Raw genomic sequence first — 23,935 nt, 5'->3', positions numbered from 1 at the left:
GATTGGATTGCTGGTTACCATAGGGGGAGGGGGGGAGGGGAGAGAGCAAAAGGGGTGATGAGGCTCACATGGGAGGTGACGGACTATAATTAGTTTTTGGGTGGTGAACACGATGTAATCTACACAGAACTCGAAATATATTACAACGTACATCTGAAAGCTATATGATGTTAGAATCCACTGTTACTGCAATAAAATAAAATAAAATACAATACAATAAAATACAATACAATAAAGAAGTGTAGGAGCCTCAAGAGGCTGACAGGCTTTTGAAAAGTTATTCTAGGGATTTTTACGGCTTAGCTCAGGGCGGCAGACACCAGCCTGAGACACAGCTGTGACACAGTCACTAACTTCAACTAAATTATATTCCGACCGGAGGAAAATCAAAACTACTATAATAATAATAATTTATCAAAGGCCTCACTTTGTGCCAGATCCTGTGCTAACTGCTTTGCACCAACTATCTCACTTAATCCTCACATCCCAAAGCTAGGTTACCGCGACTCTCCCCATTTTAAAGGTGAGGAGACGGAAGCAGAATGATGGCAATCTGCCTGGAATTCACAGAAGGATTCTCTATGTAATGACGTGACTTTTGGACAAGACTTAAAGGTTTAACACATTACAGTGAAGATGCAGATCCCAGTATCACAGAACGCGAAAAACACTGAGTCCTGCCAAGTGCATTAAAACACTAATTATGGATCCTCACAATCTCTTGGCCTGTTTTCTCAGAGGAGGGAAAACCCAGTGTGAAAAACCCTTGATGAGAGGTCTGCAGAGGAGGACTACGTCTGGTCTTTAAAGCCGGGAACTATCCCAGTAGATTCGGAGTCAGTGGGCCCAGAGGAGGCCTTGAGCGTCTCTGTTCTTTGAAAAAGCCCCACAGGCTACACTTCCGTGCCCTTGGAGTTGGGCAGTTCGGTCATGCCCTACATCGGGACGTTTCAGTCCACAACGGGGGTCCCAGAAGATTAGTCCCATGTGGCCTAGGTGTGTAGGAGGCTCTGCCATCTAGGATTAGGAACTCGGTGGTGTTTGCACAGTCTCGAGATTGTCTGACTGTGACACACTCCTCAGAACTGATCCCCACTGTTAAGCAAAGCATGACGGGACTGCCTTAGATTCTCCACGGTTCCAGACCCTGCACTGTTTACATGACTGCACACGCAGAGGGCACCGTGTCTGAGGCAGAGAGCAGCTGGAATCACACAAGCTCTCGACAGAGAGTCAGGGAAAGGCGTGCTCTGCTTACACGACTCTCTACTTTTCTCTGTGTCTGAACCATTTCATAGCTAATCTGCTCTTTTTAACCGAACAGCTTTGCAGAAAAGAAAAAAAAAAAAAGGTTACCAACAAATACTAAACAAACCAATATAAACAATACATATTAAATAAGCCTAACCCTACTATGCTACTGAAAAGGCGTTTATTTCCCTGGGATAATTTTGACAGCATTAGATTGTTTTCCCAAGAGCAGCCAAGTCGAGGGAGATTATTTCGAATTCCACGGTGCTACAGATGCGGTCAGTAGCAACTGCAAGCTGGAAAGGAAACAAAGTTGGGTGTAATCCATTCAAGTTCACACGTTTCACCAGGGACAGCCTCCGAGCCTTTAATACTTATGTATGCATTTATCCATTTATTTAATCAACCACTACTAACGCCTACTACAGGCCAGACGCTGCTCTAAGTACTTTACGGCTATGAAATATCCTCTCACCTTTACACTCACCTATGGAGTGTGTATGATAATCATCCCCGTTTGACAGATCAGGAAACTGACACACAGAATGGTACGGTAACTTGCCCAAGTTCACACAGCCCGTAGGTGGCAGAGCTAGGACCCATCTGACAGAGTCTGGCTCCAGAGTCCACGCTCCGAATCACCACGCTTAGTCTCCAAAAACCTATAGAAAGCGCCAGCCTTAACCGAAAAGTTTTGTTTTCCCCACCCTACAGTCCCTACGCGGCCCCAGGCTCCAGGGCACTCTTTCAGCTCCTCTGACAGGCCATACTCCTCCCTTGCCCCGTCCCAACGCTCTCCCGCACAAGTCCTCCTTTTCTTGTAGGCATCTGCTCTCAGCTTCAACATCACTGCCTAAGCCACAAAGTCTATCAGTAAATGCCGTATTTCTCAGCACCCAACACGAAATAGTTTTTACGTATCTCCTAGGTAACTAGTCGCTGCCTATCTGTCCTTTCCAACTAGGCTGTGAGGCCCAGTACGTCAAACACCCTGTCAGTCTTGCTCACCAAGTGTCCAGACCACTGAACAACGCACCGACCAGAGGAAAGGAAGGACTTGTCCCAAGGTCAGCTCTCCAGACTTTCTGTGCAAGGAGGGAACGAACGGAGCACCCTCGAGCCTCACGCTTTCTCTGCCAGACTTTCAAGTGTGGGACACATACCTGTGCTCACAATGCTCCCCGGACAGCCCCCACCGCACCCCTAACAGCTAGACTTCCGCACAGTCAAGGGCTTTGGAAAGCACTGGCTCTGCACACAAACGTTACGTGGCCCTCGACAGGCCACTTCCCCTGAACCGGCCTGAGCTTCAGGGGCACAACAGGCTTCATGAAAACCCCAACGGAACGTAGCCTCTAAAGGAGGGAGACCTGCACTCCTCAGAACGCATCGAGACCAGTGTCCTTATCGACTTCGCGTCTGTCCCTCCAAGAAGCCAAGACCCCGGGGGCCGCTTCAGCGCCCGACTCCCGGGCACCGCGTCCCCAGGCTGGCCCCGTGCCCGGCACACACCGCCCGTTCCATGAACGAGTGACGCGCACGAAGAGACCCCCCACCCCCCCCGCTCCGCGCGCCGCACAGCTGTCCCGCGACCTGACGGGCACCTCTCGGCGCACAAGCCTATTCCTCAGAAACACGCTCGCCTCCCACCAGCCCCCAGGCCCACGCCCCCAGGTACCTCTCCCAGACGGCATCATCTTCGCAGGCGCCCTGGTCGTCCGTGTCCGGCGAGCAGGAAGAGCGGGAGCTGAAGGAGGGCCACCTCAGGCCAGCGGCCATGGCTGTGGAGGGCCCGGGCTGCTGTGCCCAGCGGGGACACGGAGCGGCGTCCACGGGCGAGCCCGGCCCGGGAGAGAGCCGCAGAGCGCGGCCGGACTCCGCGGGGCTCGGCTCTGGCCAGGCAGGCGCGGCTCGCCGACGCCTCCCACGCCTCCCGCGACGGTGGCCCGGCAGCCGCGCGCGCTCCTCTCCTCGCGGGCGCGCGCCGCCGCCCAGACGCTCCCAGGCCGTTGCCCCGCCCCCTCCGGCGGTGGACTGCGGACAGGGACAGGGACACCCTCCTGGGAGAACTCCTGGGGCCCCGCCCACACGCTTCGGACCTTCGCGGAGCGGGAAGGTGCGCTGACAGGGACGCAGGGTCCCCGCCAAGCTCGCTCTCGGGGAACTGCAGCCTCCTCCCTCGGGTTTTACTCGAACGTCAGACCCGAAACCACGCAACGTCTACAAGCAAACCCTTTGACATCAGTCTTAGCAGCCTATGTTCAAGTACCACGTCTGACTGGGCAATGGAAACAAAATACAAAATGAACAAACGGGACTACATCAAAGTAAAAAAATCTTCTGCACGGCAAAGGAAACCATCCACAAAACCAAAACGCAACCTAACACCTGGGAGAAGATACTTGCAAACCGTATGTCGGATAAGGGGTTAATACCCAAAATACAGAAAGAACTCATACACCTCAACAACAAAACAAATCAACAACCCAATTAAAAAAACGGGCAAAAGATCTGAGCAGTGACTTCTCCAAACGAGACATCCGGATGGCCAACAGGCCTATGGAGAGGTGCTCAACATCATTAGCGATCAGACAAGTGCAAATGAAAACTACCATGAGACGTCACCTTACTCTGGTCAGAATGGCTCTAAGTAGCAAGACAAGAGACAAGTGTCGGAGAGGATGTGGAGAGACGGGAACTCTCCTGCACTGCTGGTGGGGGCGCAGACTGGTGCAGCCACTATGGAAAGCAGCAGGGAGTATCCTCAGAAAACTAAGAATAGATCTACCGTTATGATCCGGCTATCCCACTGCTGGCTATTCATCCAAAGAACTCGAAGACACAAATGCAGAAAGACACGTGCACCCCTAGGTTCACTGCAGCATTATTCACAACAGCCAAAACTTGGAAGCAACCTAGGTGCCCATCAAGGGAGGAATGGATAAAGAAGATGTGGTACGTATACACAATGGAATACTACTCGGCCATAAGAAATGATGAGACCCGGCCATTTGTGACAACCTGGATGGACCCTGAGGGTATTATGTGAAGTGAAATAAATCAGAGGGAGAAAGTCAAACACCGTGTGATCTCACTCATGAGCAGAAGATAAAAACAATCACAAACACACACAGAGCCACGGAGATTGGATTGCTGGTTACCATAGGGGGAGGGGGGGAGGGGAGAGAGCAAAAGGGGTGATGAGGCTCACATGGGAGGTGACGGACTATAATTAGTTTTTGGGTGGTGAACACGATGTAATCTACACAGAACTCGAAATATATTACAACGTACATCTGAAAGCTATATGATGTTAGAATCCACTGTTACTGCAATAAAATAAAATAAAATACAATACAATAAAATACAATACAATAAAGAAGTGTAGGAGCCTCAAGAGGCTGACAGGCTTTTGAAAAGTTATTCTAGGGATTTTTACGGCTTAGCTCAGGGCGGCAGACACCAGCCTGAGACACAGCTGTGACACAGTCACTAACTTCAACTAAATTATATTCCGACCGGAGGAAAATCAAAACTACTATAATAATAATAATTTATCAAAGGCCTCACTTTGTGCCAGATCCTGTGCTAACTGCTTTGCACCAACTATCTCACTTAATCCTCACATCCCAAAGCTAGGTTACCGCGACTCTCCCCATTTTAAAGGTGAGGAGACGAAAGCAGAATGATGGCAATCTGCCTGGAATTCACAGAAGGATTCTCTATGTAATGACGTGACTTTTGGACAAGACTTAAAGGTTTAACACATTACAGTGAAGATGCAGATCCCAGTATCACAGAACGCGAAAAACACTGAGTCCTGCCAAGTGCATTAAAACACTAATTATGGATCCTCACAATCTCTTGGCCTGTTTTCTCAGAGGAGGGAAAACCCAGTGTGAAAAACCCTTGATGAGAGGTCTGCAGAGGAGGACTACGTCTGGTCTTTAAAGCCGGGAACTATCCCAGTAGATTCGGAGTCAGTGGGCCCAGAGGAGGCCTTGAGCGTCTCTGTTCTTTGAAAAAGCCCCACAGGCTACACTTCCGTGCCCTTGGAGTTGGGCAGTTCGGTCATGCCCTACATCGGGACGTTTCAGTCCACAACGGGGGTCCCAGAAGATTAGTCCCATGTGGCCTAGGTGTGTAGGAGGCTCTGCCATCTAGGATTAGGAACTCGGTGGTGTTTGCACAGTCTCGAGATTGCCTGACTGTGACACACTCCTCAGAACTGATCCCCACTGTTAAGCAAAGCATGACGGGACTGCCTTAGATTCTCCACGGTTCCAGACCCTGCACTGTTTACATGACTGCACACGCAGAGGGCACCGTGTCTGAGGCAGAGAGCAGCTGGAATCACACAAGCTCTCGACAGAGAGTCAGGGAAAGGCGTGCTCTGCTTACACGACTCTCTACTTTTCTCTGTGTCTGAACCATTTCATAGCTAATCTGCTCTTTTTAACCGAACAGCTTTGCAGAAAAGAAAAAAAAAAAAAGGTTACCAACAAATACTAAACAAACCAATATAAACAATACATATTAAATAAGCCTAACCCTACTATGCTACTGAAAAGGCGTTTATTTCCCTGGGATAATTTTGACAGCATTAGATTGTTTTCCCAAGAGCAGCCAAGTCGAGGGAGATTATTTCGAATTCCACGGTGCTACAGATGCGGTCAGTAGCAACTGCAAGCTGGAAAGGAAACAAAGTTGGGTGTAATCCATTCAAGTTCGCACGTTTCACCAGGGACAGCCTCCGAGCCTTTAATACTTATGTATGCATTTATCCATTTATTTAATCAACCACTACTAACGCCTACTACAGGCCAGACGCTGCTCTAAGTACTTTACGGCTATGAAATATCCTCTCACCTTTACACTCACCTATGGAGTGTGTATGATAATCATCCCCGTTTGACAGATCAGGAAACTGACACACAGAATGGTACGGTAACTTGCCCAAGTTCACACAGCCCGTAGGTGGCAGAGCTAGGACCCGTCTGACAGAGTCTGGCTCCAGAGTCCACGCTCCGAATCACCACGCTTGGTCTCCAAAAACCTATAGAAAGCGCCAGCCTTAACCGAAAAGTTTTGTTTTCCCCACCCTACAGTCCCTACGCGGCCCCAGGCTCCAGGGCACTCTTTCAGCTCCTCTGACAGGCCATACTCCTCCCTTGCCCCGTCCCAACGCTCTCCCGCACAAGTCCTCCTTTTCTTGTAGGCATCTGCTCTCAGCTTCAACATCACTGCCTAAGCCACAAAGTCTATCAGTAAATGCCGTATTTCTCAGCACCCAACACGAAATAGTTTTTACGTATCTCCTAGGTAACTAGTCGCTGCCTATCTGTCCTTTCCAACTAGGCTGTGAGGCCCAGTACGTCAAACACCCTGTCAGTCTTGCTCACCAAGTGTCCAGACCACTGAACAACGCACCGACCAGAGGAAAGGAAGGACTTGTCCCAAGGTCAGCTCTCCAGACTTTCTGTGGAAGGAGGGAACGAACGGAGCACCCTCGAGCCTCACGCTTTCTCTGCCAGACTTTCAAGTGTGGGACACATACCTGTGCTCACAATGCTCCCCGGACAGCCCCCACCGCACCCCTAACAGCTAGACTTCCGCACAGTCAAGGGCTTTGGAAAGCACTGGCTCTGCACACAAACGTTACGTGGCCCTCGACAGGCCACTTCCCCTGAACCGGCCTGAGCTTCAGGGGCACAACAGGCTTCATGAAAACCCCAACGGAACGTAGCCTCTAAAGGAGGGAGACCTGCACTCCTCAGAACGCATCGAGACCAGTGTCCTTATCGACTTCGCGTCTGTCCCTCCAAGAAGCCAAGACCCCGGGGGCCGCTTCAGCGCCCGACTCCCGGGCACCGCGTCCCCAGGCTGGCCCCGTGCCCGGCACACACCGCCCGTTCCATGAACGAGTGACGCGCACGAAGAGACCCCCCACCCCCCCCGCTCCGCGCGCCGCACAGCTGTCCCGCGACCTGACGGGCACCTCTCGGCGCACAAGCCTATTCCTCAGAAACACGCTCGCCTCCCACCAGCCCCCAGGCCCACGCCCCCAGGTACCTCTCCCAGACGGCATCATCTTCGCAGGCGCCCTGGTCGTCCGTGTCCGGCGAGCAGGAAGAGCGGGAGCTGAAGGAGGGCCACCTCAGGCCAGCGGCCATGGCTGTGGAGGGCCCGGGCTGCTGTGCCCAGCGGGGACACGGAGCGGCGTCCACGGGCGAGCCCGGCCCGGGAGAGAGCCGCAGAGCGCGGCCGGACTCCGCGGGGCTCGGCTCTGGCCAGGCAGGCGCGGCTCGCCGACGCCTCCCACGCCTCCCGCGACGGTGGCCCGGCAGCCGCGCGCGCTCCTCTCCTCGCGGGCGCGCGCCGCCGCCCAGACGCTCCCAGGCCGTTGCCCCGCCCCCTCCGGCGGTGGACTGCGGACAGGGACAGGGACACCCTCCTGGGAGAACTCCTGGGGCCCCGCCCACACGCTTCGGACCTTCGCGGAGCGGGAAGGTGCGCTGACAGGGACGCAGGGTCCCCGCCAAGCTCGCTCTCGGGGAACTGCAGCCTCCTCCCTCGGGTTTTACTCGAACGTCAGACCCGAAACCACGCAACGTCTACAAGCAAACCCTTTGACATCAGTCTTAGCAGCCTATGTTCAAGTACCACGTCTGACTGGGCAATGGAAACAAAATACAAAATGAACAAACGGGACTACATCAAAGTAAAAAAATCTTCTGCACGGCAAAGGAAACCATCCACAAAACCAAAACGCAACCTAACACCTGGGAGAAGATACTTGCAAACCGTATGTCGGATAAGGGGTTAATACCCAAAATACAGAAAGAACTCATACACCTCAACAACAAAACAAATCAACAACCCAATTAAAAAAACGGGCAAAAGATCTGAGCAGTGACTTCTCCAAACGAGACATCCGGATGGCCAACAGGCCTATGGAGAGGTGCTCAACATCATTAGCGATCAGACAAGTGCAAATGAAAACTACCATGAGACGTCACCTTACTCTGGTCAGAATGGCTCTAAGTAGCAAGACAAGAGACAAGTGTCGGAGAGGATGTGGAGAGACGGGAACTCTCCTGCACTGCTGGTGGGGGCGCAGACTGGTGCAGCCACTATGGAAAGCAGCAGGGAGTATCCTCAGAAAACTAAGAATAGATCTACCGTTATGATCCGGCTATCCCACTGCTGGCTATTCATCCAAAGAACTCGAAGACACAAATGCAGAAAGACACGTGCACCCCTAGGTTCACTGCAGCATTATTCACAACAGCCAAAACTTGGAAGCAACCTAGGTGCCCATCAAGGGAGGAATGGATAAAGAAGATGTGGTACGTATACACAATGGAATACTACTCGGCCATAAGAAATGATGAGACCCGGCCATTTGTGACAACCTGGATGGACCCTGAGGGTATTATGTGAAGTGAAATAAATCAGAGGGAGAAAGTCAAACACCGTGTGATCTCACTCATGAGCAGAAGATAAAAACAATCACAAACACACACAGAGCCACGGAGATTGGATTGCTGGTTACCATAGGGGGAGGGGGGGAGGGGAGAGAGCAAAAGGGGTGATGAGGCTCACATGGGAGGTGACGGACTATAATTAGTTTTTGGGTGGTGAACACGATGTAATCTACACAGAACTCGAAATATATTACAACGTACATCTGAAAGCTATATGATGTTAGAATCCACTGTTACTGCAATAAAATAAAATAAAATACAATACAATAAAATACAATACAATAAAGAAGTGTAGGAGCCTCAAGAGGCTGACAGGCTTTTGAAAAGTTATTCTAGGGATTTTTACGGCTTAGCTCAGGGCGGCAGACACCAGCCTGAGACACAGCTGTGACACAGTCACTAACTTCAACTAAATTATATTCCGACCGGAGGAAAATCAAAACTACTATAATAATAATAATTTATCAAAGGCCTCACTTTGTGCCAGATCCTGTGCTAACTGCTTTGCACCAACTATCTCACTTAATCCTCACATCCCAAAGCTAGGTTACCGCGACTCTCCCCATTTTAAAGGTGAGGAGACGGAAGCAGAATGATGGCAATCTGCCTGGAATTCACAGAAGGATTCTCTATGTAATGACGTGACTTTTGGACAAGACTTAAAGGTTTAACACATTACAGTGAAGATGCAGATCCCAGTATCACAGAACGCGAAAAACACTGAGTCCTGCCAAGTGCATTAAAACACTAATTATGGATCCTCACAATCTCTTGGCCTGTTTTCTCAGAGGAGGGAAAACCCAGTGTGAAAAACCCTTGATGAGAGGTCTGCAGAGGAGGACTACGTCTGGTCTTTAAAGCCGGGAACTATCCCAGTAGATTCGGAGTCAGTGGGCCCAGAGGAGGCCTTGAGCGTCTCTGTTCTTTGAAAAAGCCCCACAGGCTACACTTCCGTGCCCTTGGAGTTGGGCAGTTCGGTCATGCCCTACATCGGGACGTTTCAGTCCACAACGGGGGTCCCAGAAGATTAGTCCCATGTGGCCTAGGTGTGTAGGAGGCTCTGCCATCTAGGATTAGGAACTCGGTGGTGTTTGCACAGTCTCGAGATTGCCTGACTGTGACACACTCCTCAGAACTGATCCCCACTGTTAAGCAAAGCATGACGGGACTGCCTTAGATTCTCCACGGTTCCAGACCCTGCACTGTTTACATGACTGCACACGCAGAGGGCACCGTGTCTGAGGCAGAGAGCAGCTGGAATCACACAAGCTCTCGACAGAGAGTCAGGGAAAGGCGTGCTCTGCTTACACGACTCTCTACTTTTCTCTGTGTCTGAACCATTTCATAGCTAATCTGCTCTTTTTAACCGAACAGCTTTGCAGAAAAGAAAAAAAAAAAAAGGTTACCAACAAATACTAAACAAACCAATATAAACAATACATATTAAATAAGCCTAACCCTACTATGCTACTGAAAAGGCGTTTATTTCCCTGGGATAATTTTGACAGCATTAGATTGTTTTCCCAAGAGCAGCCAAGTCGAGGGAGATTATTTCGAATTCCACGGTGCTACAGATGCGGTCAGTAGCAACTGCAAGCTGGAAAGGAAACAAAGTTGGGTGTAATCCATTCAAGTTCGCACGTTTCACCAGGGACAGCCTCCGAGCCTTTAATACTTATGTATGCATTTATCCATTTATTTAATCAACCACTACTAACGCCTACTACAGGCCAGACGCTGCTCTAAGTACTTTACGGCTATGAAATATCCTCTCACCTTTACACTCACCTATGGAGTGTGTATGATAATCATCCCCGTTTGACAGATCAGGAAACTGACACACAGAATGGTACGGTAACTTGCCCAAGTTCACACAGCCCGTAGGTGGCAGAGCTAGGACCCGTCTGACAGAGTCTGGCTCCAGAGTCCACGCTCCGAATCACCACGCTTGGTCTCCAAAAACCTATAGAAAGCGCCAGCCTTAACCGAAAAGTTTTGTTTTCCCCACCCTACAGTCCCTACGCGGCCCCAGGCTCCAGGGCACTCTTTCAGCTCCTCTGACAGGCCATACTCCTCCCTTGCCCCGTCCCAACGCTCTCCCGCACAAGTCCTCCTTTTCTTGTAGGCATCTGCTCTCAGCTTCAACATCACTGCCTAAGCCACAAAGTCTATCAGTAAATGCCGTATTTCTCAGCACCCAACACGAAATAGTTTTTACGTATCTCCTAGGTAACTAGTCGCTGCCTATCTGTCCTTTCCAACTAGGCTGTGAGGCCCAGTACGTCAAACACCCTGTCAGTCTTGCTCACCAAGTGTCCAGACCACTGAACAACGCACCGACCAGAGGAAAGGAAGGACTTGTCCCAAGGTCAGCTCTCCAGACTTTCTGTGCAAGGAGGGAACGAACGGAGCACCCTCGAGCCTCACGCTTTCTCTGCCAGACTTTCAAGTGTGGGACACATACCTGTGCTCACAATGCTCCCCGGACAGCCCCCACCGCACCCCTAACAGCTAGACTTCCGCACAGTCAAGGGCTTTGGAAAGCACTGGCTCTGCACACAAACGTTACGTGGCCCTCGACAGGCCACTTCCCCTGAACCGGCCTGAGCTTCAGGGGCACAACAGGCTTCATGAAAACCCCAACGGAACGTAGCCTCTAAAGGAGGGAGACCTGCACTCCTCAGAACGCATCGAGACCAGTGTCCTTATCGACTTCGCGTCTGTCCCTCCAAGAAGCCAAGACCCCGGGGGCCGCTTCAGCGCCCGACTCCCGGGCACCGCGTCCCCAGGCTGGCCCCGTGCCCGGCACACACCGCCCGTTCCATGAACGAGTGACGCGCACGAAGAGACCCCCCACCCCCCCCGCTCCGCGCGCCGCACAGCTGTCCCGCGACCTGACGGGCACCTCTCGGCGCACAAGCCTATTCCTCAGAAACACGCTCGCCTCCCACCAGCCCCCAGGCCCACGCCCCCAGGTACCTCTCCCAGACGGCATCATCTTCGCAGGCGCCCTGGTCGTCCGTGTCCGGCGAGCAGGAAGAGCGGGAGCTGAAGGAGGGCCACCTCAGGCCAGCGGCCATGGCTGTGGAGGGCCCGGGCTGCTGTGCCCAGCGGGGACACGGAGCGGCGTCCACGGGCGAGCCCGGCCCGGGAGAGAGCCGCAGAGCGCGGCCGGACTCCGCGGGGCTCGGCTCTGGCCAGGCAGGCGCGGCTCGCCGACGCCTCCCACGCCTCCCGCGACGGTGGCCCGGCAGCCGCGCGCGCTCCTCTCCTCGCGGGCGCGCGCCGCCGCCCAGACGCTCCCAGGCCGTTGCCCCGCCCCCTCCGGCGGTGGACTGCGGACAGGGACAGGGACACCCTCCTGGGAGAACTCCTGGGGCCCCGCCCACACGCTTCGGACCTTCGCGGAGCGGGAAGGTGCGCTGACAGGGACGCAGGGTCCCCGCCAAGCTCGCTCTCGGGGAACTGCAGCCTCCTCCCTCGGGTTTTACTCGAACGTCAGACCCGAAACCACGCAACGTCTACAAGCAAACCCTTTGACATCAGTCTTAGCAGCCTATGTTCAAGTACCACGTCTGACTGGGCAATGGAAACAAAATACAAAATGAACAAACGGGACTACATCAAAGTAAAAAAATCTTCTGCACGGCAAAGGAAACCATCCACAAAACCAAAACGCAACCTAACACCTGGGAGAAGATACTTGCAAACCGTATGTCGGATAAGGGGTTAATACCCAAAATACAGAAAGAACTCATACACCTCAACAACAAAACAAATCAACAACCCAATTAAAAAAACGGGCAAAAGATCTGAGCAGTGACTTCTCCAAACGAGACATCCGGATGGCCAACAGGCCTATGGAGAGGTGCTCAACATCATTAGCGATCAGACAAGTGCAAATGAAAACTACCATGAGACGTCACCTTACTCTGGTCAGAATGGCTCTAAGTAGCAAGACAAGAGACAAGTGTCGGAGAGGATGTGGAGAGACGGGAACTCTCCTGCACTGCTGGTGGGGGCGCAGACTGGTGCAGCCACTATGGAAAGCAGCAGGGAGTATCCTCAGAAAACTAAGAATAGATCTACCGTTATGATCCGGCTATCCCACTGCTGGCTATTCATCCAAAGAACTCGAAGACACAAATGCAGAAAGACACGTGCACCCCTAGGTTCACTGCAGCATTATTCACAACAGCCAAAACTTGGAAGCAACCTAGGTGCCCATCAAGGGAGGAATGGATAAAGAAGATGTGGTACGTATACACAATGGAATACTACTCGGCCATAAGAAATGATGAGACCCGGCCATTTGTGACAACCTGGATGGACCCTGAGGGTATTATGTGAAGTGAAATAAATCAGAGGGAGAAAGTCAAACACCGTGTGATCTCACTCATGAGCAGAAGATAAAAACAATCACAAACACACACAGAGCCACGGAGATTGGATTGCTGGTTACCATAGGGGGAGGGGGGGAGGGGAGAGAGCAAAAGGGGTGATGAGGCTCACATGGGAGGTGACGGACTATAATTAGTTTTTGGGTGGTGAACACGATGTAATCTACACAGAACTCGAAATATATTACAACGTACATCTGAAAGCTATATGATGTTAGAATCCACTGTTACTGCAATAAAATAAAATAAAATACAATACAATAAAATACAATACAATAAAGAAGTGTAGGAGCCTCAAGAGGCTGACAGGCTTTTGAAAAGTTATTCTAGGGATTTTTACGGCTTAGCTCAGGGCGGCAGACACCAGCCTGAGACACAGCTGTGACACAGTCACTAACTTCAACTAAATTATATTCCGACCGGAGGAAAATCAAAACTACTATAATAATAATAATTTATCAAAGGCCTCACTTTGTGCCAGATCCTGTGCTAACTGCTTTGCACCAACTATCTCACTTAATCCTCACATCCCAAAGCTAGGTTACCGCGACTCTCCCCATTTTAAAGGTGAGGAGACGGAAGCAGAATGATGGCAATCTGCCTGGAATTCACAGAAGGATTCTCTATGTAATGACGTGACTTTTGGACAAGACTTAAAGGTTTAACACATTACAGTGAAGATGCAGATCCCAGTATCACAGAACGCGAAAAACACTGAGTCCTGCCAAGTGCATTAAAACACTAATTATGGATCCTCACAATCTCTTGGCCTGTTTTCTCAGAGGAGGGAAAACCCAGTGTGAAAAACCCTTGATGAGAGGTCTGCAGAGGAGGACTACGTCTGGTCTTTAAAGCCGGGAACTATCCCAGTAGATTCGGAGTCAGTGGGCCCAGAGGAGGCCTTGAGCGTCTCTGTTCTTTGAAAAAGCCCCACAGGCTACACTTCCGTGCCCTTGGAGTTGGGCAGTTCGGTCATGCCCTACATCGGGACGTTTCAGTCCACAACGGGGGTCCCAGAAGATTAGTCCCATGTGGCCTAGGTGTGTAGGAGGCTCTGCCATCTAGGATTAGGAACTCGGTGGTGTTTGCACAGTCTCGAGATTGCCTGACTGTGACACACTCCTCAGAACTGATCCCCACTGTTAAGCAAAGCATGACGGGACTGCCTTAGATTCTCCACGGTTCCAGACCCTGCACTGTTTACATGACTGCACACGCAGAGGGCACCGTGTCTGAGGCAGAGAGCAGCTGGAATCACACAAGCTCTCGACAGAGAGTCAGGGAAAGGCGTGCTCTGCTTACACGACTCTCTACTTTTCTCTGTGTCTGAACCATTTCATAGCTAATCTGCTCTTTTTAACCGAACAGCTTTGCAGAAAAGAAAAAAAAAAAAAGGTTACCAACAAATACTAAACAAACCAATATAAACAATACATATTAAATAAGCCTAACCCTACTATGCTACTGAAAAGGCGTTTATTTCCCTGGGATAATTTTGACAGCATTAGATTGTTTTCCCAAGAGCAGCCAAGTCGAGGGAGATTATTTCGAATTCCACGGTGCTACAGATGCGGTCAGTAGCAACTGCAAGCTGGAAAGGAAACAAAGTTGGGTGTAATCCATTCAAGTTCGCACGTTTCACCAGGGACAGCCTCCGAGCCTTTAATACTTATGTATGCATTTATCCATTTATTTAATCAACCACTACTAACGCCTACTACAGGCCAGACGCTGCTCTAAGTACTTTACGGCTATGAAATATCCTCTCACCTTTACACTCACCTATGGAGTGTGTATGATAATCATCCCCGTTTGACAGATCAGGAAACTGACACACAGAATGGTACGGTAACTTGCCCAAGTTCACACAGCCCGTAGGTGGCAGAGCTAGGACCCATCTGACAGAGTCTGGCTCCAGAGTCCACGCTCCGAATCACCACGCTTAGTCTCCAAAAACCTATAGAAAGCGCCAGCCTTAACCGAAAAGTTTTGTTTTCCCCACCCTACAGTCCCTACGCGGCCCCAGGCTCCAGGGCACTCTTTCAGCTCCTCTGACAGGCCATACTCCTCCCTTGCCCCGTCCCAACGCTCTCCCGCACAAGTCCTCCTTTTCTTGTAGGCATCTGCTCTCAGCTTCAACATCACTGCCTAAGCCACAAAGTCTATCAGTAAATGCCGTATTTCTCAGCACCCAACACGAAATAGTTTTTACGTATCTCCTAGGTAACTAGTCGCTGCCTATCTGTCCTTTCCAACTAGGCTGTGAGGCCCAGTACGTCAAACACCCTGTCAGTCTTGCTCACCAAGTGTCCAGACCACTGAACAACGCACCGACCAGAGGAAAGGAAGGACTTGTCCCAAGGTCAGCTCTCCAGACTTTCTGTGCAAGGAGGGAACGAACGGAGCACCCTCGAGCCTCACGCTTTCTCTGCCAGACTTTCAAGTGTGGGACACATACCTGTGCTCACAATGCTCCCCGGACAGCCCCCACCGCACCCCTAACAGCTAGACTTCCGCACAGTCAAGGGCTTTGGAAAGCACTGGCTCTGCACACAAACGTTACGTGGCCCTCGACAGGCCACTTCCCCTGAACCGGCCTGAGCTTCAGGGGCACAACAGGCTTCATGAAAACCCCAACGGAACGTAGCCTCTAAAGGAGGGAGACCTGCACTCCTCAGAACGCATCGAGACCAGTGTCCTTATCGACTTCGCGTCTGTCCCTCCAAGAAGCCAAGACCCCGGGGGCCGCTTCAGCGCCCGACTCCCGGGCACCGCGTCCCCAGGCTGGCCCCGTGCCCGGCACACACCGCCCGTTCCATGAACGAGTGACGCGCACGAAGAGACCCCCCACCCCCCCCCCCGCTCCGCGCGCCGCACAGCTGTCCCGCGACCTGACGGGCACCTCTCGGCGCACAAGCCTATTCCTCAGAAACACGCTCGCCTCCCACCAGCCCCCAGGCCCACGCCCCCAGGTACCTCTCCCAGACGGCATCATCTTCGCAGGCGCCCTGGTCGTCCGTGTCCGGCGAGCAGGAAGAGCGGGAGCTGAAGGAGGGCCACCTCAGGCCAGCGGCCATGGCTGTGGAGGGCCCGGGCTGCTGTGCCCAGCGGGGACACGGAGCGGCGTCCACGGGCGAGCCCGGCCCGGGAGAGAGCCGCAGAGCGCGGCCGGACTCCGCGGGGCTCGGCTCTGGCCAGGCAGGCGCGGCTCGCCGACGCCTCCCACGCCTCCCGCGACGGTGGCCCGGCAGCCGCGCGCGCTCCTCTCCTCGCGGGCGCGCGCCGCCGCCCAGACGCTCCCAGGCCGTTGCCCCGCCCCCTCCGGCGGTGGACTGCGGACAGGGACAGGGACACCCTCCTGGGAGAACTCCTGGGGCCCCGCCCACACGCTTCGGACCTTCGCGGAGCGGGAAGGTGCGCTGACAGGGACGCAGGGTCCCCGCCAAGCTCGCTCTCGGGGAACTGCAGCCTCCTCCCTCGGGTTTTACTCGAACGTCAGACCCGAAACCACGCAACGTCTACAAGCAAACCCTTTGACATCAGTCTTAGCAGCCTATGTTCAAGTACCACGTCTGACTGGGCAATGGAAACAAAATACAAAATGAACAAACGGGACTACATCAAAGTAAAAAAATCTTCTGCACGGCAAAGGAAACCATCCACAAAACCAAAACGCAACCTAACACCTGGGAGAAGATACTTGCAAACCGTATGTCGGATAAGGGGTTAATACCCAAAATACAGAAAGAACTCATACACCTCAACAACAAAACAAATCAACAACCCAATTAAAAAAACGGGCAAAAGATCTGAGCAGTGACTTCTCCAAACGAGACATCCGGATGGCCAACAGGCCTATGGAGAGGTGCTCAACATCATTAGCGATCAGACAAGTGCAAATGAAAACTACCATGAGACGTCACCTTACTCTGGTCAGAATGGCTCTAAGTAGCAAGACAAGAGACAAGTGTCGGAGAGGATGTGGAGAGACGGGAACTCTCCTGCACTGCTGGTGGGGGCGCAGACTGGTGCAGCCACTATGGAAAGCAGCAGGGAGTATCCTCAGAAAACTAAGAATAGATCTACCGTTATGATCCGGCTATCCCACTGCTGGCTATTCATCCAAAGAACTCGAAGACACAAATGCAGAAAGACACGTGCACCCCTAGGTTCACTGCAGCATTATTCACAACAGCCAAAACTTGGAAGCAACCTAGGTGCCCATCAAGGGAGGAATGGATAAAGAAGATGTGGTACGTATACACAATGGAATACTACTCGGCCATAAGAAATGATGAGACCCGGCCATTTGTGACAACCTGGATGGACCCTGAGGGTATTATGTGAAGTGAAATAAATCAGAGGGAGAAAGTCAAACACCGTGTGATCTCACTCATGAGCAGAAGATAAAAACAATCACAAACACACACAGAGCCACGGAGATTGGATTGCTGGTTACCATAGGGGGAGGGGGGGAGGGGAGAGAGCAAAAGGGGTGATGAGGCTCACATGGGAGGTGACGGACTATAATTAGTTTTTGGGTGGTGAACACGATGTAATCTACACAGAACTCGAAATATATTACAACGTACATCTGAAAGCTATATGATGTTAGAATCCACTGTTACTGCAATAAAATAAAATAAAATACAATACAATAAAATACAATACAATAAAGAAGTGTAGGAGCCTCAAGAGGCTGACAGGCTTTTGAAAAGTTATTCTAGGGATTTTTACGGCTTAGCTCAGGGCGGCAGACACCAGCCTGAGACACAGCTGTGACACAGTCACTAACTTCAACTAAATTATATTCCGACCGGAGGAAAATCAAAACTACTATAATAATAATAATTTATCAAAGGCCTCACTTTGTGCCAGATCCTGTGCTAACTGCTTTGCACCAACTATCTCACTTAATCCTCACATCCCAAAGCTAGGTTACCGCGACTCTCCCCATTTTAAAGGTGAGGAGACGGAAGCAGAATGATGGCAATCTGCCTGGAATTCACAGAAGGATTCTCTATGTAATGACGTGACTTTTGGACAAGACTTAAAGGTTTAACACATTACAGTGAAGATGCAGATCCCAGTATCACAGAACGCGAAAAACACTGAGTCCTGCCAAGTGCATTAAAACACTAATTATGGATCCTCACAATCTCTTGGCCTGTTTTCTCAGAGGAGGGAAAACCCAGTGTGAAAAACCCTTGATGAGAGGTCTGCAGAGGAGGACTACGTCTGGTCTTTAAAGCCGGGAACTATCCCAGTAGATTCGGAGTCAGTGGGCCCAGAGGAGGCCTTGAGCGTCTCTGTTCTTTGAAAAAGCCCCACAGGCTACACTTCCGTGCCCTTGGAGTTGGGCAGTTCGGTCATGCCCTACATCGGGACGTTTCAGTCCACAACGGGGGTCCCAGAAGATTAGTCCCATGTGGCCTAGGTGTGTAGGAGGCTCTGCCATCTAGGATTAGGAACTCGGTGGTGTTTGCACAGTCTCGAGATTGCCTGACTGTGACACACTCCTCAGAACTGATCCCCACTGTTAAGCAAAGCATGACGGGACTGCCTTAGATTCTCCACGGTTCCAGACCCTGCACTGTTTACATGACTGCACACGCAGAGGGCACCGTGTCTGAGGCAGAGAGCAGCTGGAATCACACAAGCTCTCGACAGAGAGTCAGGGAAAGGCGTGCTCTGCTTACACGACTCTCTACTTTTCTCTGTGTCTGAACCATTTCATAGCTAATCTGCTCTTTTTAACCGAACAGCTTTGCAGAAAAGAAAAAAAAAAAAAGGTTACCAACAAATACTAAACAAACCAATATAAACAATACATATTAAATAAGCCTAACCCTACTATGCTACTGAAAAGGCGTTTATTTCCCTGGGATAATTTTGACAGCATTAGATTGTTTTCCCAAGAGCAGCCAAGTCGAGGGAGATTATTTCGAATTCCACGGTGCTACAGATGCGGTCAGTAGCAACTGCAAGCTGGAAAGGAAACAAAGTTGGGTGTAATCCATTCAAGTTCGCACGTTTCACCAGGGACAGCCTCCGAGCCTTTAATACTTATGTATGCATTTATCCATTTATTTAATCAACCACTACTAACGCCTACTACAGGCCAGACGCTGCTCTAAGTACTTTACGGCTATGAAATATCCTCTCACCTTTACACTCACCTATGGAGTGTGTATGATAATCATCCCCGTTTGACAGATCAGGAAACTGACACACAGAATGGTACGGTAACTTGCCCAAGTTCACACAGCCCGTAGGTGGCAGAGCTAGGACCCATCTGACAGAGTCTGGCTCCAGAGTCCACGCTCCGAATCACCACGCTTAGTCTCCAAAAACCTATAGAAAGCGCCAGCCTTAACCGAAAAGTTTTGTTTTCCCCACCCTACAGTCCCTACGCGGCCCCAGGCTCCAGGGCACTCTTTCAGCTCCTCTGACAGGCCATACTCCTCCCTTGCCCCGTCCCAACGCTCTCCCGCACAAGTCCTCCTTTTCTTGTAGGCATCTGCTCTCAGCTTCAACATCACTGCCTAAGCCACAAAGTCTATCAGTAAATGCCGTATTTCTCAGCACCCAACACGAAATAGTTTTTACGTATCTCCTAGGTAACTAGTCGCTGCCTATCTGTCCTTTCCAACTAGGCTGTGAGGCCCAGTACGTCAAACACCCTGTCAGTCTTGCTCACCAAGTGTCCAGACCACTGAACAACGCACCGACCAGAGGAAAGGAAGGACTTGTCCCAAGGTCAGCTCTCCAGACTTTCTGTGCAAGGAGGGAACGAACGGAGCACCCTCGAGCCTCACGCTTTCTCTGCCAGACTTTCAAGTGTGGGACACATACCTGTGCTCACAATGCTCCCCGGACAGCCCCCACCGCACCCCTAACAGCTAGACTTCCGCACAGTCAAGGGCTTTGGAAAGCACTGGCTCTGCACACAAACGTTACGTGGCCCTCGACAGGCCACTTCCCCTGAACCGGCCTGAGCTTCAGGGGCACAACAGGCTTCATGAAAACCCCAACGGAACGTAGCCTCTAAAGGAGGGAGACCTGCACTCCTCAGAACGCATCGAGACCAGTGTCCTTATCGACTTCGCGTCTGTCCCTCCAAGAAGCCAAGACCCCGGGGGCCGCTTCAGCGCCCGACTCCCGGGCACCGCGTCCCCAGGCTGGCCCCGTGCCCGGCACACACCGCCCGTTCCATGAACGAGTGACGCGCACGAAGAGACCCCCCACCCCCCCCCCGCTCCGCGCGCCGCACAGCTGTCCCGCGACCTGACGGGCACCTCTCGGCGCACAAGCCTATTCCTCAGAAACACGCTCGCCTCCCACCAGCCCCCAGGCCCACGCCCCCAGGTACCTCTCCCAGACGGCATCATCTTCGCAGGCGCCCTGGTCGTCCGTGTCCGGCGAGCAGGAAGAGCGGGAGCTGAAGGAGGGCCACCTCAGGCCAGCGGCCATGGCTGTGGAGGGCCCGGGCTGCTGTGCCCAGCGGGGACACGGAGCGGCGTCCACGGGCGAGCCCGGCCCGGGAGAGAGCCGCAGAGCGCGGCCGGACTCCGCGGGGCTCGGCTCTGGCCAGGCAGGCGCGGCTCGCCGACGCCTCCCACGCCTCCCGCGACGGTGGCCCGGCAGCCGCGCGCGCTCCTCTCCTCGCGGGCGCGCGCCGCCGCCCAGACGCTCCCAGGCCGTTGCCCCGCCCCCTCCGGCGGTGGACTGCGGACAGGGACAGGGACACCCTCCTGGGAGAACTCCTGGGGCCCCGCCCACACGCTTCGGACCTTCGCGGAGCGGGAAGGTGCGCTGACAGGGACGCAGGGTCCCCGCCAAGCTCGCTCTCGGGGAACTGCAGCCTCCTCCCTCGGGTTTTACTCGAACGTCAGACCCGAAACCACGCAACGTCTACAAGCAAACCCTTTGACATCAGTCTTAGCAGCCTATGTTCAAGTACCACGTCTGACTGGGCAATGGAAACAAAATACAAAATGAACAAACGGGACTACATCAAAGTAAAAAAATCTTCTGCACGGCAAAGGAAACCATCCACAAAACCAAAACGCAACCTAACACCTGGGAGAAGATACTTGCAAACCGTATGTCGGATAAGGGGTTAATACCCAAAATACAGAAAGAACTCATACACCTCAACAACAAAACAAATCAACAACCCAATTAAAAAAACGGGCAAAAGATCTGAGCAGTGACTTCTCCAAACAAGACATCCGGATGGCCAACAGGCCTATGGAGAGGTGCTCAACATCATTAGCGATCAGACAAGTGCAAATGAAAACTACCATGAGACGTCACCTTACTCTGGTCAGAATGGCTCTAAGTAGCAAGACAAGAGACAAGTGTCGGAGAGGATGTGGAGAGACGGGAACTCTCCTGCACTGCTGGTGGGGGCGCAGACTGGTGCAGCCACTATGGAAAGCAGCAGGGAGTATCCTCAGAAAACTAAGAATAGATCTACCGTTATGATCCGGCTATCCCACTGCTGGCTATTCATCCAAAGAACTCGAAGACACAAATGCAGAAAGACACGTGCACCCCTAGGTTCACTGCAGCATTATTCACAACAGCCAAAACTTGGAAGCAACCTAGGTGCCCATCAAGGGAGGAATGGATAAAGAAGATGTGGTACGTATACACAATGGAATACTACTCGGCCATAAGAAATGATGAGACCCGGCCATTTGTGACAACCTGGATGGACCCTGAGGGTATTATGTGAAGTGAAATAAATCAGAGGGAGAAAGTCAAACACCGTGTGATCTCACTCATGAGCAGAAGATAAAAACAATCACAAACACACACAGAGCCACGGAGATTGGATTGCTGGTTACCATAGGGGGAGGGGGGGAGGGGAGAGAGCAAAAGGGGTGATGAGGCTCACATGGGAGGTGACGGACTATAATTAGTTTTTGGGTGGTGAACACGATGTAATCTACACAGAACTCGAAATATATTACAACGTACATCTGAAAGCTATATGATGTTAGAATCCACTGTTACTGCAATAAAATAAAATAAAATACAATACAATAAAATACAATACAATAAAGAAGTGTAGGAGCCTCAAGAGGCTGACAGGCTTTTGAAAAGTTATTCTAGGGATTTTTACGGCTTAGCTCAGGGCGGCAGACACCAGCCTGAGACACAGCTGTGACACAGTCACTAACTTCAACTAAATTATATTCCGACCGGAGGAAAATCAAAACTACTATAATAATAATAATTTATCAAAGGCCTCACTTTGTGCCAGATCCTGTGCTAACTGCTTTGCACCAACTATCTCACTTAATCCTCACATCCCAAAGCTAGGTTACCGCTACTCTCCCCATTTTAAAGGTGAGGAGACGGAAGCAGAATGATGGCAATCTGCCTGGAATTCACAGAAGGATTCTCTATGTAATGACGTGACTTTTGGACAAGACTTAAAGGTTTAACACATTACAGTGAAGATGCAGATCCCAGTATCACAGAACGCGAAAAACACTGAGTCCTGCCAAGTGCATTAAAACACTAATTATGGATCCTCACAATCTCTTGGCCTGTTTTCTCAGAGGAGGGAAAACCCAGTGTGAAAAACCCTTGATGAGAGGTCTGCAGAGGAGGACTACGTCTGGTCTTTAAAGCCGGGAACTATCCCAGTAGATTCGGAGTCAGTGGGCCCAGAGGAGGCCTTGAGCGTCTCTGTTCTTTGAAAAAGCCCCACAGGCTACACTTCCGTGCCCTTGGAGTTGGGCAGTTCGGTCATGCCCTACATCGGGACGTTTCAGTCCACAACGGGGGTCCCAGAAGATTAGTCCCATGTGGCCTAGGTGTGTAGGAGGCTCTGCCATCTAGGATTAGGAACTCGGTGGTGTTTGCACAGTCTCGAGATTGCCTGACTGTGACACACTCCTCAGAACTGATCCCCACTGTTAAGCAAAGCATGACGGGACTGCCTTAGATTCTCCACGGTTCCAGACCCTGCACTGTTTACATGACTGCACACGCAGAGGGCACCGTGTCTGAGGCAGAGAGCAGCTGGAATCACACAAGCTCTCGACAGAGAGTCAGGGAAAGGCGTGCTCTGCTTACACGACTCTCTACTTTTCTCTGTGTCTGAACCATTTCATAGCTAATCTGCTCTTTTTAACCGAACAGCTTTGCAGAAAAGAAAAAAAAAAAAAGGTTACCAACAAATACTAAACAAACCAATATAAACAATACATATTAAATAAGCCTAACCCTACTATGCTACTGAAAAGGCGTTTATTTCCCTGGGATAATTTTGACAGCATTAGATTGTTTTCCCAAGAGCAGCCAAGTCGAGGGAGATTATTTCGAATTCCACGGTGCTACAGATGCGGTCAGTAGCAACTGCAAGCTGGAAAGGAAACAAAGTTGGGTGTAATCCATTCAAGTTCGCACGTTTCACCAGGGACAGCCTCCGAGCCTTTAATACTTATGTATGCATTTATCCATTTATTTAATCAACCACTACTAACGCCTACTACAGGCCAGACGCTGCTCTAAGTACTTTACGGCTATGAAATATCCTCTCACCTTTACACTCACCTATGGAGTGTGTATGATAATCATCCCCGTTTGACAGATCAGGAAACTGACACACAGAATGGTACGGTAACTTGCCCAAGTTCACACAGCCCGTAGGTGGCAGAGCTAGGACCCATCTGACAGAGTCTGGCTCCAGAGTCCACGCTCCGAATCACCACGCTTAGTCTCCAAAAACCTATAGAAAGCGCCAGCCTTAACCGAAAAGTTTTGTTTTCCCCACCC

Source organism: Equus caballus, unplaced genomic scaffold (genome assembly GCF_041296265.1).
Source record: "Equus caballus isolate H_3958 breed thoroughbred unplaced genomic scaffold, TB-T2T haplotype1-0000016, whole genome shotgun sequence".
NCBI lineage: Eukaryota > Metazoa > Chordata > Mammalia > Perissodactyla > Equidae > Equus > Equus caballus.
This window is presented reverse-complemented; position numbering follows the sequence as displayed.